A 13,956-nucleotide genomic window follows, 5' to 3' on the forward strand; every position below is an offset into this window, starting at 1 on the left:
TCTGATCATGAAGGGATGCTGGATATTATCAAAAGCTTTTTCTGCATCAATTGAGAGAATCATATGGTCTTTGTTTTTTAATTTGTTTATGTGCTGAATTACATTTATAGATTTACGTATATTGAACCAGCCTTGAGACCCTGGGATAAAACCAACTTGGTCATGATGTATAATTTGTTTGATGTGTTGCTGGATTATGTTTGTTAGGATCCTGTTGAATATTTTTGCATCTATATTCATTAGTGATATTGGTCTATAATTTTCTTTTCTTGTTGGGTCTTTTCCTGGTTTGGGGATCAGGGTGATGTTTGCTTCATAGAACGTGTTGGGTAGTCTTCCTTCTTTTTCTACATTTTGGAACAGGTTGAATAATATAGGTACTAATTCCTCTTTAAAGGTTTGGTAGAATTCTGACATGAAACCATCTGGTCCCGGGCTTTTCTTTTTAGGGAGGATTTGTATAGTTGATGCTATTTCTGAACTTGATATGGGTCTGTTCAACATTTCCACTTGATTCTGGTTAAGTCTTGGAAGGTGGCGTGCTTCCAAGTATCAGTCTATTTCCTTCAGATTTTAATATTTCTGAGAATAAAGTTTCTTGTAATATTCAGTAAGGATTTTTTTGATTTCTGATGAGTCTGTGGTTATTTCGTCTTTGTTGTTTGTGATTGATGATATTAGAGATTTTACTCTTTTTTTCCTGATTAGGTTGGCCAGAGGTTTATCTATTTTATTGACCTTTTCAAAAAACCAGCTTTTTGATTTATTGATCTGTTGTATTATTCTTTTGTTTTCAATTTCATTTAATTCTGCTCTAATTTTGGTTATATCTTTTCCTCTACTGGGTTTGGGGTTGGAATGTTCTTCATTTTCCAGTTGCGTGAGATGTCCCATTAAGTTGTTAACTTCCTCTCTTTCCGTTCTCTTGAGGAAGGCTTTCAGTGCTATAAATTTCCCTCTTAGAACTGCCTTTGCGGTGTCACCGAGGTTCTGATAGTTTGTGTCTTCATTGTCGTTTTGTTCCAAAAAATTGGCGATTTCTTTCTTAATCTCATCTCTGACCCAGCTATCATTCAGCATAAGGTTATTTAACTTCCATGTTTTTATATGGGTATGCATATTCCTGTTGTTACTCAATTCAAGTTTTATTCCATGATGGTCCGAGAAGATGCATGGAATAATTTCTATTCCTTTAAATTTACTGAGGATAGACTTGTGACCTAAAATGTGGTCAATGTTGGAGTAAGTTCCGTGGCCTGATGAGAAGTATGTGTATTCAGTTTTGTTGGGATGAAATGTTCTGTAGATGTCTGCTAAATCTAAATATTGGATGGTTAGGTTTAAATCTAAGATTTCTTTGCTCAGCTTCTTTCTGGAGGATCGATCCAACACTGCCAAGGGAGTGTTGAAATCTCCAACGATTATGGAGCTGGAGGAAATCAAGTTACTCATGTCTGTTAGAGTTTCTCTTATAAATTGAGGTGCATTCTGGTTGGGTGCATAGATATTAATAATTGAATCTCATCATATTGAGTATTACCCTTAACAAATATGATGTGACCATTCTTGTCCTTCCTTACTTTGATGGTTTAATGCCTACTGTATCTGCAAATAAAATTGCAACACCTGCTTTTTTCATATTACCATTTGCCTGAAATATGGATGACCATCCTTTCACCCTGAGTCTGTATTTGTCTTTTAAGTTGAGATGTGACTCTTGTATACAACAAATATCTGGCTTGAGCTTTTGTATCCAGTCAGCTAACCTATGTCTCTTTAGAGGACAGTTTAAGCCATTCACATTGATGGAGAGTATTGATAAGTCTGGTGGAATTTTGGGTATCGAGTTTTTCAAAGGTCCAGTGGACATTTTTAATCCTTTCGCCAGTGTGGAAGTTGGAGTTTGATCCGAAGTTTCTGAGTGAGTTTACTTTTGTGGTAGAGGATTGGGTTGGTCATTGTGGAGGATAGGTCTGAGAACATCCTGAAGAGCTGGTTTACTTATGGCAAATTTTTTCAACATATGAATGTTTTTGAAGTATTTAATTTTTCCATCATAGGTGAAACTCAGTTTAGCTGGATACAAGATCCTGGGTTGAAAGTTTTTTTGCTTTAGGAGATTAAAAGTTCATGACCAGCTTCTTCTGGCTTGAAAAGTTTCAGCAGAGAGATCTGCAGTTATTCTAATATTCTTACCTTTGTACGTTATAGTTTTCTTTCGCCGGGTTGCTTTGAGAATCTTCTCTTTCATGTTAACTTTAGTGAAGCTAATTATGATATGTCTGGGGGATGACTATTGGGGTTGAATCGTGCTGGGGTTCTGAAGCTGTCTGCTATCTGAATTTCAGATTCTCTAGGCATGTCTGGAAAATTTTCTTTCATAATTTCATGCAGAAGGGCCTCTGTGCCCTCGGAGGCGACTTCATCGTTCTCAGAAATTCCTGTAATCCTTATGTTGCTTTTTTTCGAATTATCTGAGAGTTCTCTGAGTGAGTGATCCGTTTTTGCTCTCCATTTCTCTTCCTCTTTGAGAGATTGGGAGCGTTCGAAGACTTTATCTTCAATGTCAGAAATCCTTTCTTCTGCTTGCTCCATTCTGTTACTGAGGGATTCTACTGTATTTTTCATATCTTTGAGGGCTGTAAGTAGTTGCTTCAGTGTGTCTAAGTCTTTGGTGGATTTGTCTTTAAATTCGTTAAATTCTTGAGACAATTTTTGAATTTCTCCTCGAATTCCTAATTCCATGTTATTAATCTTGTCTGCAATCCAAATTCTGAATTCGATTTCTGACATCTCAGCCAGTTGTTTATGAATGGGATCTTCAATCACATCTGCCGTATCTTTTCTTGGGGGGGTTGATCTATTCTGGTTATTCATGTTACCAGAGTTTTTCCGCTGATTCCACCCCATTGTTATTTTACTCCCTTTGGTTTTTCCCCTGGGGTTTTATCGAGGGCCCGTACAGTGTTGTGGCTTGAGAAACTGAGGCCCTGTCAGGTGTGGTGGGGCAAAGTGGTTCTGTCTTGCTTTCAGCTGGTTTCCGTTCAATCCTATTGCAACTGCTACTCTGGCTTCAAGTCTCAGCTGTGTGGAAAAATCAACAATTAAGTCACCCCGCCTGCCCACCTCTGGCCCCAGTTGGAAAAGGAGAATCAAACCTTCCTACAATCGCACACCCAGGGCACCGCCTGAAAAGTCCTCAGTCTATTAGCCCAGTTCAAAAGGTCCAAATCAACTGTCTCAATCGTCACCTGTCTCGGGTGGGAGAGTTCAAGAGGTCTCTGGGAAATGGATCACAGGAGCCTGGTGACTCCTCTGACACGGCTCACCCCACTGCAGGGTGGAGTCAGGAGGAGCCACCCAGCAAACAGAGCAGTCTAGGAAGGTTGACGTCTCCTTCCCCACTTTGCCCCTCCGTCGGACCCAGTCACTGGCATCTCTGCAGATGGCTAACCCAGTTGCCTGCGGTGAACAGACACTCCAGGGGTTTGCACCTGCCTGAATCGCAAGGAAGTCTGCCAGGCCTCCGCAGACTGCCGCTATCTAGCAGGAGGAGATGGGGCCTGCCATCTTTGAGTGTTTGATGCAGGTGATGGGAAGGAGGTGTTCACTCAGGCTTAGCCCCGTCCCTGATGGATGCTGCTAACAGAACAGAACAGAACAGAACAGAACAGACAACTTTGCGGGGTTCTGTCTCTGTTCCTGTCGAAATCGCCTATAGAAGACGGGCTGTTTTGAGTTCAAACGTCTTTGCTGCTGTTGATTTGCGTCCGAACACCTCTCTGGGTCGGCCCCGCCCTGGAAGCTTCCCGGGTTTGTGAGCCGTGTCAGGAAATCCCCCGCTCACCGGTGGCCACCTCTGGTTGCCCAGGGAGACAGGGGGTGTGGCCTCAGAATATCCAGAAGTGAGCGTTCTGCTGTTAAGGAAAAAACGGCTGTTGATCTACCTCCAGGGAACTGCTGCTCTGGTGTGGGCCCTCAGGCGACCCTTTTCTCCTCTGTCCCGCGCCCCAGAGTCAGCACTGAGCTGCCGCAGTTTGTGCTGGGTCCACACCCCTCAAGAGATGCCCCAAGAATCAGAACTCTTGGGTGATGGGCCCCCAGACCCCGATTGGGAGTGTGGGGGGGAAGCTAGAGTTTCATTCAGTTTTACGCAACACTGCGGCCCGGGGAGGGCTTCTGCACTGCACCATAGGGAAGTGCCACCAAGGTTTGATTTCCCCTCAGCAGAGTGCCCTCTCCTCGCTTACGTGTCCCAGAGTCAGCGCTGACCTGACGCAGCTCAGGCACTGTGCTCTCCCCTTGAGAAATCACCTAAGGATCCGAACTCCTGGGGGATAGGCCCTCAGACCCCAAGTGAGAGTAGGGGCTCTCAGCTCTCAGCGGGGAAGCTAGAGTCTTATTCAGTCTTGGGCCCCATAATGTTGCCCAGGGTGGGTTGGTGCACTGCACCGCAGGGAAGTGCCGCCAAGGCGTGATTCCCCTTCAGCCCGGTGCCCTCTCCTCACTTGCGCGCCTCAGAGTCAATGCTGACCAGTCGCAACTCGGGGACTGTCCACTCCCCTTGAGAAATCACCCAAGGATCCGAACTCCTGGGGGACAGGCCTCCAGACCTCAGTGGGCGGGAGGGGAGCGCCGGGGATTCAGGGTTGCCGGGAAAGGATTCCCAAAGTTTTATTCAGTTTTATGCCTGGCAGGAGAACGCCACGGCACCCCAGTAGGGGAGGTAGGTCCAGTTTTTAGAAGGTCTCTCCCTGGAGTGTAGTGGGAGGGCCTTTAATTTCTGCCCGCTTGTTCAATTGTGGGGCTCTTGAGCCGGTCTCATGGGGGATGGGGACTCCCATCCGCTTGGTGGTGGATTTTGTACCTTTTGTTTGTGTCCTTGTGATCACAGCTTGCCTCAGCGGTGTTGATGTGCGTTCTTCAAGCTTCTCTCTTGGTGAGGCTCTAGTCCACCAGGATACTTACTAAATTCCTGTCCCTTAACTCTCCTTCTGGACGGGAGCCTCTGTTGAAAGCTGGCTTCAGTCCGCCATCTTTTCTCCCCCCCACTGAATGTTTTCAATTGGCTTGTCAAAGATCAAATAACGGTAAGTAGCTGGATTCATCTCTTGGTTCTCTATTCTGTTCCAGATATCTACTTCTCTGTTTTTGTGCCAATACCATGCTGTTTTGATCACTATCGATTTGTAGTAAAGTCTGAGGTCTGGTAGTGTGATTCCTCCTGTTTTGTTTTTATTTCTGAGTAATGTCTGGGCTATTTGAGGTTTTTTTCTAATTCCATATAAAATGAAGTATTGTTTTTTCAAGATCTTTAAAATATGACAGTGGAGCTTTAATAGGGAGTGGGTTGAAATTATATATTGCTTTGGGTAGTATGGACATTTTGATAATGTTGATTCTTCCCAGCCATGAGCATGGTATGTTTTTCCATTTGTTAACATTTTCAGCGATTTCTTTTCTTAGAGTTTCATAGTTCTCTTTATAGAGATCTTTAACGTCTTTTGTTAGGTAAATTCCCAAATATTTCATCCTCTTTGGCACTACTGTGAATGGGATAGAGTCCTTAACTGCTTTTTCAATTTGACTGTTGTTGGTGTATATAAAGGCTACCGATTTATGGATGTTGATTTTGTAACCTGAGACACTGCTGTATTCCTTGATCACTTCTAGAAGTTTTGTAGTAGAGTCCCTAGTGTTTTCCAGATACACAATCATATCATCTGCGAAGAGCAAATGGTTGATCTCTTCTGACCCTGTATGGAAACCCTTGATCGCCTTTTCTTCCCTAATTGCAAAAGCTAAAACTTCCATTACAATGTTGAAAAGCAATGGAGACAATGGGCAGCCTTGTCTGTTTCCTTATCTGAGTGGAAATGATTCCAATTTAACTCCATTCAATATGATATTGGCTGTGGGTTTGCTGTAGATAGCCTCTATCAGTTTAAGAAAAGTCCCTTCTAGACCAATTTTCTTGAGTGTTCTGATCATGAAGGGATGCTGGATATTATCAAAAGCTTTTTCTGCATCAATTGAGAGAATCATATGGTCTTTGTTTTTTAATTTGTTTATGTGCTGAATTACATTTATAGATTTAAGTATATTGAACCAGCCTTGAGACCCTGGGATAAAACCAACTTGGTCATAATGTATAATTTGTTTGATGTGTTGCTGGATTCTGTTTGTTAGGATCTTGTTGAATATTTTTGCATCTATATTCATTAGTGATATTGGTCTATAATTTTCTTTTCTTGTTGGGTCTTTTCCTGGTTTGGGGATCAGGGTGATGTTTGCTTCACAGTATGTATTGGGTAGTCTTCCTTCTTTTTCTACCTTTTGGAACAGGTTGAGTAATATAGGTACTAATTCCTCTTTAAAAGTTTGGTAGAATTCTGACGTGAAACCATCTGGTTCCGGGCTTTTCTTTTTAGGGAGGTTTTGTATAGTTGATGCTATTTCTGAGCTTGATATGGACCTGTTCAACATTTTCACTTGATTCTGGTTAAGTCTTGGAAGGTGGCGTGCTTCCAAGTATCGGTCATTTTCCTTCAGATTTTCATATTTCTGAGAATAAAGTTTCTTGTAATATTCATTAAGGATTTTTTGGATTTCTGATGAGTCTGTTGTTATTTCGTCTTTGTTGTTTCTGATTGATGATATTAGAGATTTTACTCTTTTTTTTTCTGATTAGGTTGGCCAGAGGTTTATCTATTTTATTGACCTTTTCAAAAAACCAGCTTTTTGATTTATTGATATGTTGTATTATTCTTTTCTTTTCAATTTCATTTAATTCTGCTCTAATTTTGGTTATTTCTTTTCTTCTACTGGGTTTGGGGTTGGAATGTTCTTCCTTTTCCAGTTGCGTGAGATGTCCCATTAAGTTGTTAACTTCCTCTCTTTCCATTCTCTTGAGGAAGGCTTGCAGTGATATAAATTTCCCTCTTAGAACTGCCTTTGTGGTGTCCCAGAGGTTCTGATAGTTTGTGTCTTCATTGTCGTTTTGTTCCAAAAAATTGGCGATTTCTTTCTTAATCTCATCTCTGACCCAGCTATCATTCAGCATAAAGTTATTTAACTTGCATGTTTTTGTATGAGTATGCAGATTCCTGTTGTTACTCAGTTCAAGTTTTATTCCATGATGTTCCGAGAAGATGCAAGGAATAATTTCTATTCCTTTAAATTTACTAATGTTGTACTTGTGACCTAAAATGTAGTCAATGTTGGAGTAAGTTCCATGGGCTGATGAAAAGTATGTGTATTCAGTTTTGTTGGGTTGAAATGTTCTGTAGATGTCTGCTAAATCTAAATATTGGATGGTTAGGTTTAAATCTAAGATTTCTTTGCTCAGCTTCTTGCTGGAGGATTGATCTAACACTGGCAAAGGAGTGTTGAAATCTCCGACGATTATGGAGCTGGATGAAATCAAGTTGCTCATGTCTATTAGAGTTTCTCTTATAAATTGAGGTGCATTCTGGTTGGGTGCATAGATATTAATAATTGAGATCTCATCATATTGAGTATTACCCTTAACAAATATGAAGTGGCCATTCTTGTCCTTCCTTACTTTTGATGGTTTAAAGCCTACTGTATCTGCAAATAAAATTGCAACACCTGCTTTTTTCTGATTACCATTTGCCTGAAATATGGATGACCGTCCTTTCACCCTGAGTCTGTATTTGTCTTTTAAGTTAAGATGTGACGCTTTTATGCAACAAATATCTGGCTTGAGTTTTTGTATCCAGTCAGTTAACCTATGCCTCTTTAGAGGACATTTTAAGCCGTTCACATTAATGGAGAGTATTGATAAGTCTGGTGGAATTTTGGGTATCGAGTTTTTCAAATGTCCAGTGGACATTTTTGATCCTTTTGCCAGTGTGGAAGTTGGAGTTTGATCCGAAGTTTCTGAGTGAGTTTACTTTTGCGGTATAGGATTGGGTTGGTCATTGTGGAGGATAGGTCTGAGAATATCCTGAAGAGGTGGTTTACTTATGGCAAATTTTTTCAACATATGAATGTCATTGAAGTATTTAATTTCTCCATCATAAATGAAACTCAGTTTAGCTGGATACAAGATCCTGGGTTGAAAGTTATTTTGCTTTAGGAGATTAAAAGTTGACGACCACCCTCTTCTGGCTTGAGAGTTTCAGCAGAGAGATCTGTAGTTATTCTAATATTCTTTCCTTTGTACGTAATGGTTTCTTTCGCCGGGCTGCTTTGAGAATCTTCTCTTTCATGTTAACTTTAGTGAAGCTAATTATGATATGCCTGGGGTATGACTTATTGGGGTTGAATTGTGCTGCGGTTCTGAAGCTGTCTGCTATCTGAATTTCAGATTCTCTAGGCATGTCTGGAAAATTTTCTTTCTTTCTTTCTTTCTTTCTTTCTTAGTTATTTTGCTAAGACCTTTACATTCCATTTACCAGGATTCACATATACCCTTGTAAGATGCACCACATAATTTCATGCAGAAGGGCCTCTGAGCACTTCGAGGCCACTTCATTATTCTCCAAAATCCCAATTATTCATTTATTGCTTTACTTTGAATTATCTGAGAGTTCTCTGAGTGAGTGATCCGTTTTTGCTCTCCATTTCTCTTCCTCTTTGAGAGATTGGGAGCGTTCGAAAACTTTATCTTCAATGTCAGAAATCCTTTCTTCTGCTTGCTCCATTCTGTTGCGGAGGGATTCTACTGTATTTTTCATATCTTTGAGGACTGTAAATTCTTGCTTCAGTGTGTCTAAGTCTTTGGTGGTTTTGTCTTTAAATTCGTTAAATTCTTGAGACAACTTTTGAATTTCTCCTCGAATTCCTAATTCCATGTTATTAATCTTGTCTGCAATCCAAATTCTGAAATCGATTTCTGACATCTCAGCCAGTTGTTTATGAATGGGATCTTCAATCTCATCTTCCGTATCTTTTCTTGGGGGGGGTTGATCTATTCTGGTTATTCATGTTACCAGAGTTTTTCTGCTGATTCTGCCCCATGGTTATTTTACTCCCTTTGATTTTTCCCCTGGGGCTTTATCGAGGGCCCGTACATTGTTGTGGTCTGAGAAACTGGGGCCTTGTCTTGTGTGGTGGGGCTAAGTGGTTCTGTCTTGTTTTCAGCTTTTTTCTGTTCAATCCTATTGTAACATTTACTCTGGCTTGAAGTCTCAGCTGTGTGGAAAAACCAGCAATTAAGTCACCCCGCCCGACCACCTCTGGCACCAATTTTAAAAGGAAAAGGAAAATCAAACCTTCCTACAGCCGCATACCCTGGGCACTGCCTGAAAAGTCCTCAGTCTATTAGTTCAGTTCAAAAGGTCCAAATCTATATATGTACACCATAGAATATTTTGCAGCCTTAAGAAAGATGGAGACTTTACCTCTTTCATGTTTACATGGATGGACCTGGAACATATTCTTCTTAGTAAAGTGTCTCAAGAATGGAAGAAAAAGTACCCAATGTACTCACCCTTATTATGAAACTAATGTAGGACCTTCACATGAAAGCTATATCCCAGTTATAACCTATGAATAGGGAGAAAGGGGAAAGGGAGGGGAGGGAGGGGGGAGGGAGGGTCAAGGAGGGGGATTAATGGGATTACACCTGTGGTGCATCTTACAAGGGCATATGTGAATCCTAGTAAATGTGGAATGTAAAGGTCTTAGCAAAATAACTAAGAAAATGCTACAAAAGCTATGTTAACTAATGTGATGAAAATGCGTCAAACGATCTATGAACCAAGTATATGGTGCCCCACGATCATACTAATATACACAGCTATGGTTTAATAAAAATAAAAAAATAAATAAAAAGCAATCAATCTTCAAAAAAAAAAAAAAATCAAATGGTCCAAATTGATTGTCTCAATCGGCACCTGTCTCGGGTGGAAGAGTTCAAGAAGTCTCTGGGAACTGCATCACAGGGGTCTGGTGACTCCTCTGATATGGCTTACTCCAGTGCTGTGTGGAGTCAGGAGGAGCCACCTAGCAAATAGATCAGTCTGGGAAGGTTGATGTCTCCTTCCCCACTTTGCCCCACCGTTGGACCCAGTCACTGGTATCTCTGCAGATGGCTAACCCAGTTGCCTGTAGTGAACAGACACTGCAGGGGTTTGCACCTGCCTGAATGCCAAGGAAGTTTGCCAGGCCCCTGCAGTCTGCCGCTATCTAGCAGGAGGAAATGGGGCCTGACATCTTTGAGTGTATGATGCAGGTGGTGGGAGGGAGGTATTCACCCAGGCTTAGCCCCATCCCTGATTGATGTTGCTAACAGAACAGAACAGAACAGACAATTTTGCAGGGTTCTGTCTCTGTTTCTGCTAAAATCGCCTACAGAAGACGGGCTGTTCTGAGTTCAAACGTCTTTGCTGCTGGAGGTTTGTGTCCGATTACCTCTCTGAGTCGGCGCTGCCCTGGAAGCTTCCCGGGTTTGTGAGCAGTGTCAGACAAATCCTTTGCTCACTGGTGGCCTCCTTTGGTTGCCCAGGGAGACAGGGGGTGTGGCTTCAGAATATCCAGAAGTGAGCCGTTTTGCTTTTGTTTGCATCCTTGTGATCACAGCTTGCTTCAGCGGTGTTGATGTGCATTCTTCAACCTTCTCTCGGTGTGGCTCAAATCCACCTGGATACTTACTAAATTCCTGTCCCTTAACTCTCCTTCTGGACGGGAGCCTCTGTTGAAAGCTGGCTTCAGTCCGCCATCTTGTGTCTCCCCCGTCCTGATAGTTTTTAAATAGCTCAAACTCATCATCACCTTCTCCCCTTGCTTATTACCTGATTCACTCCTTTCTCAGGCCTTGGATTTGATAGTCACTGATTCTGGGAGATTGCCTCTCATATTCCTTCTGAGTTTTACTATCACAGCATTTCTTTTCCTTTACAATATCAACTCCAACTTAATGATGTTAATGTCAATTTAATTACTAGATTATAAAGTCCATGAGGGCAGGAACTGTCTATCCCATATTCCTAGTACAGTTTCTTTGATATAGTATTAAATAATTTGCTCATTTGTTCATTCGAAAGGTATTTATCAAGCACTTATTATTTGTTGGGAACTGTTCTAGGAGCTAGAGATACAAAATAGACAGAAATTACTTTCCTTCATGGAGAGCTTGCATTCCAGGGAGACATACACTGAGTAGCAGGTATTATATTTGATATTTATTGGATCTGTGATGCTAAGCCTGAGTAGAACCATATTACTTACTTTATTCAGTTATTCAACGAGTATATATTGAGTATTTTCAATAGAGTAGGAACTTTGCATCCTTTTATTTAATCTGTGAAACAACCATGAGAGAGAGAAATCATCATTAGCCCCATTTCTAGGACAGAGTAACTGAGGTCAGACAAATTTAGTAACTTGCTGTAAGTCATGCAACTAGGAAGAAGTTAAGTGCAGGTAGTTTGACATTAAAGGCTGCCAACTTACTCATCACATTACAGCACACTTCTTTTGACATGTCAGTTCTGGGCCTAAAATGAACCCTTGTAGGGCCCCTAACCCAGAGGGAGACTGTATTACAAGGCCATAATGGTCAAGACAGCATGGTACTGGCACAAAATTAGAGACATAGACATTTGGAATCAAATTGAAAATCAGGAAATGAAACCAATAACTTACAGCCACCTAATCTTTGATAAACCAAACAACAGCGTCCACTGGGGGAAAGACTCCCTATTCAATAAATGGTGCTGAGAGAATTGGATATCCACATGTAAAAGACTTAAACTGAACCTGCACCTTTCTCCACTCACAAAAATTGATTCAAGATGAATAAAGAACTTAAATTGAAGGCTTGAAATGAGAAAAATTCTCAAAGAAAGAATAGGAAAAACACTGGAAGATATCAGCTTGGGAAAAGACTTTATGAGGAAGACTGCCATGGCAATAGCAATAACAGCAATAATAAACAAATGGGATTTAATTAAACTGAAAAGCTTCTGTACAGCCAAGGAGATAACAACCAAAGCAAATAGACAACCTACCCAATGGGAAAGGATATTTGCATATTTTGAATCAGACAAAAGCTTAATAACCAGGATCTATACAGAACTTCAATTAATCCACAAGAAAAAAATGCAACATCCCATACATCAATGGGGAAGAGAGATGAATAGAATCTTCTCTAAAGACGACAGATGAATGGCTAGCAAACACATGAAAAAATGCTCATCATCCCTAATTAGTAGAGAAATGCAAATTACAAACACCCTGAGATATCATCTAATCCCAGCTAGAATGGCCTATATTACAAAATCTCAAAACTGCAGATGCTGGCACAGATGTGGAGAGAAAGGAACACTTTTACACTGCGGGTGGGACTGCAAACTAATACAACCTTTTTGGAAGGAAGTATGAAGAAACCTCAAAGAACTCAACCTAGATCTCCCATTTGATCCTACAATCCCATTACTGGGCACCTATCCGGAAGGAAAAAAACCTTTTATTATAAAGACGCTTCTACTAGGCTGTTTATGGCAGCCCAATTTACAATAGCTAAAATGTGGAAACAGCCTAAATGTCCTTCAACCCAGGAACGGATTGGTAAGCTGTGGTATATGTATACCATGGAATATTATTCATCCATCAAAAAATGGAGATTTTGCAGCATTTGTACTAACCTGGATGGAGGTGGAACACATTATTCTTAGTGAAGCATCAAAGGAATGGATAAGTATGCATCCTATGTATTCAACTTTGATATGAGGACAATTAATGACTATTAATGACACGGTGGGACATGGGGGAAGGGGAGACCAGACAGAGAAGGAGGGAGGGGATGACGGAAAGGAAAAGAAAAAAAAAGAAAAGAAAAGAAAAGAAGGGTGGTGTGTGTGGCTCAAAGGAGTAGGGTATAGGAGGTGGTGGGTTCAAGCCCAGCCCTGGCCAAAAACTGCAAAAAAAAAAGAAAATAGTGACTATTTCTCACATAAATTAGATTTAATTTTGATCAGCATACATTACTTAAACATTCATTTTTAATTCAACTTGTTAATATGTTGTTTAGGACATTGCATGTTCATTTATAAGTGAAATATGTTTGTAATTTCCCCTTCATAATAATATATTTTCTCCAATTTTAATATCAGGTGTATCCAAATAAGGTAGAATGATTTTGAAGTATTTCTTCTTTTTCCATTGTCTATAAGATTTGACATGATATGTATTTTGAAATTATCTTTTACTTTTATTTATAAATATTGTCTATTTTTTTAGACTTTGGAAAAAAATAATAAGAAGAATAAATTAACTGATGACTCCATACTGAACCTCAGAGTTAAAGCATTCTGTAATAGACATACTCTTATCTGACAATGTTAATGTTACTTTCTTTGCATTATTATTTTTATTATTATTGCTTAATATTTTGATGCAGCAATCATCTTATTTCTTTTCTGAATGTATTTATCTTCCTTCATTCTTTACGAGATTTTTATTTCTAGTCCTTATCTTAAACATTGTTATCGTTAATAAATTTAAACCTTTTTAATTCTGTGAAGGCAAAAAGTGGAAATCTAATAAACACATGTATATGTAAAAAAAAGGATAACAATTAAAAAAAAATTCATCACCATACAAAGACATGGAAATTAAACAACCTTATGCTGAATCACAGTTGGGTTCAAGAAGAGATAAAAGAGGAAATGTTAAATTCCTCAAACATAACAACAATGAAGAAGCAAGTTACCAAAACCTGTAAGATACAGCAAAATCAGTCTTTTTTTTTTTTTTTTTTTTTCTGAGACAGAGTCTCACTTTGTCCCTCTTGGTAGACTGTTATGGTGTCACAGCTCACAGCAACCTCAAACTTCTGGGCTCAAGCAATTCTCTTGACTTAGCCTCTCAAGTAGCTGGGACTATAGTTGGATTTTTAATTTTTTTGAGGAACCATCAAACCGGTTTCCAAAGCAGCTTTACCATTTAATGTTCCTACCAAGAATGCATGAAAGTTCCTTTCTCTAC

Source organism: Nycticebus coucang, chromosome X (assembly GCF_027406575.1).
Source record: "Nycticebus coucang isolate mNycCou1 chromosome X, mNycCou1.pri, whole genome shotgun sequence".
NCBI lineage: Eukaryota > Metazoa > Chordata > Mammalia > Primates > Lorisidae > Nycticebus > Nycticebus coucang.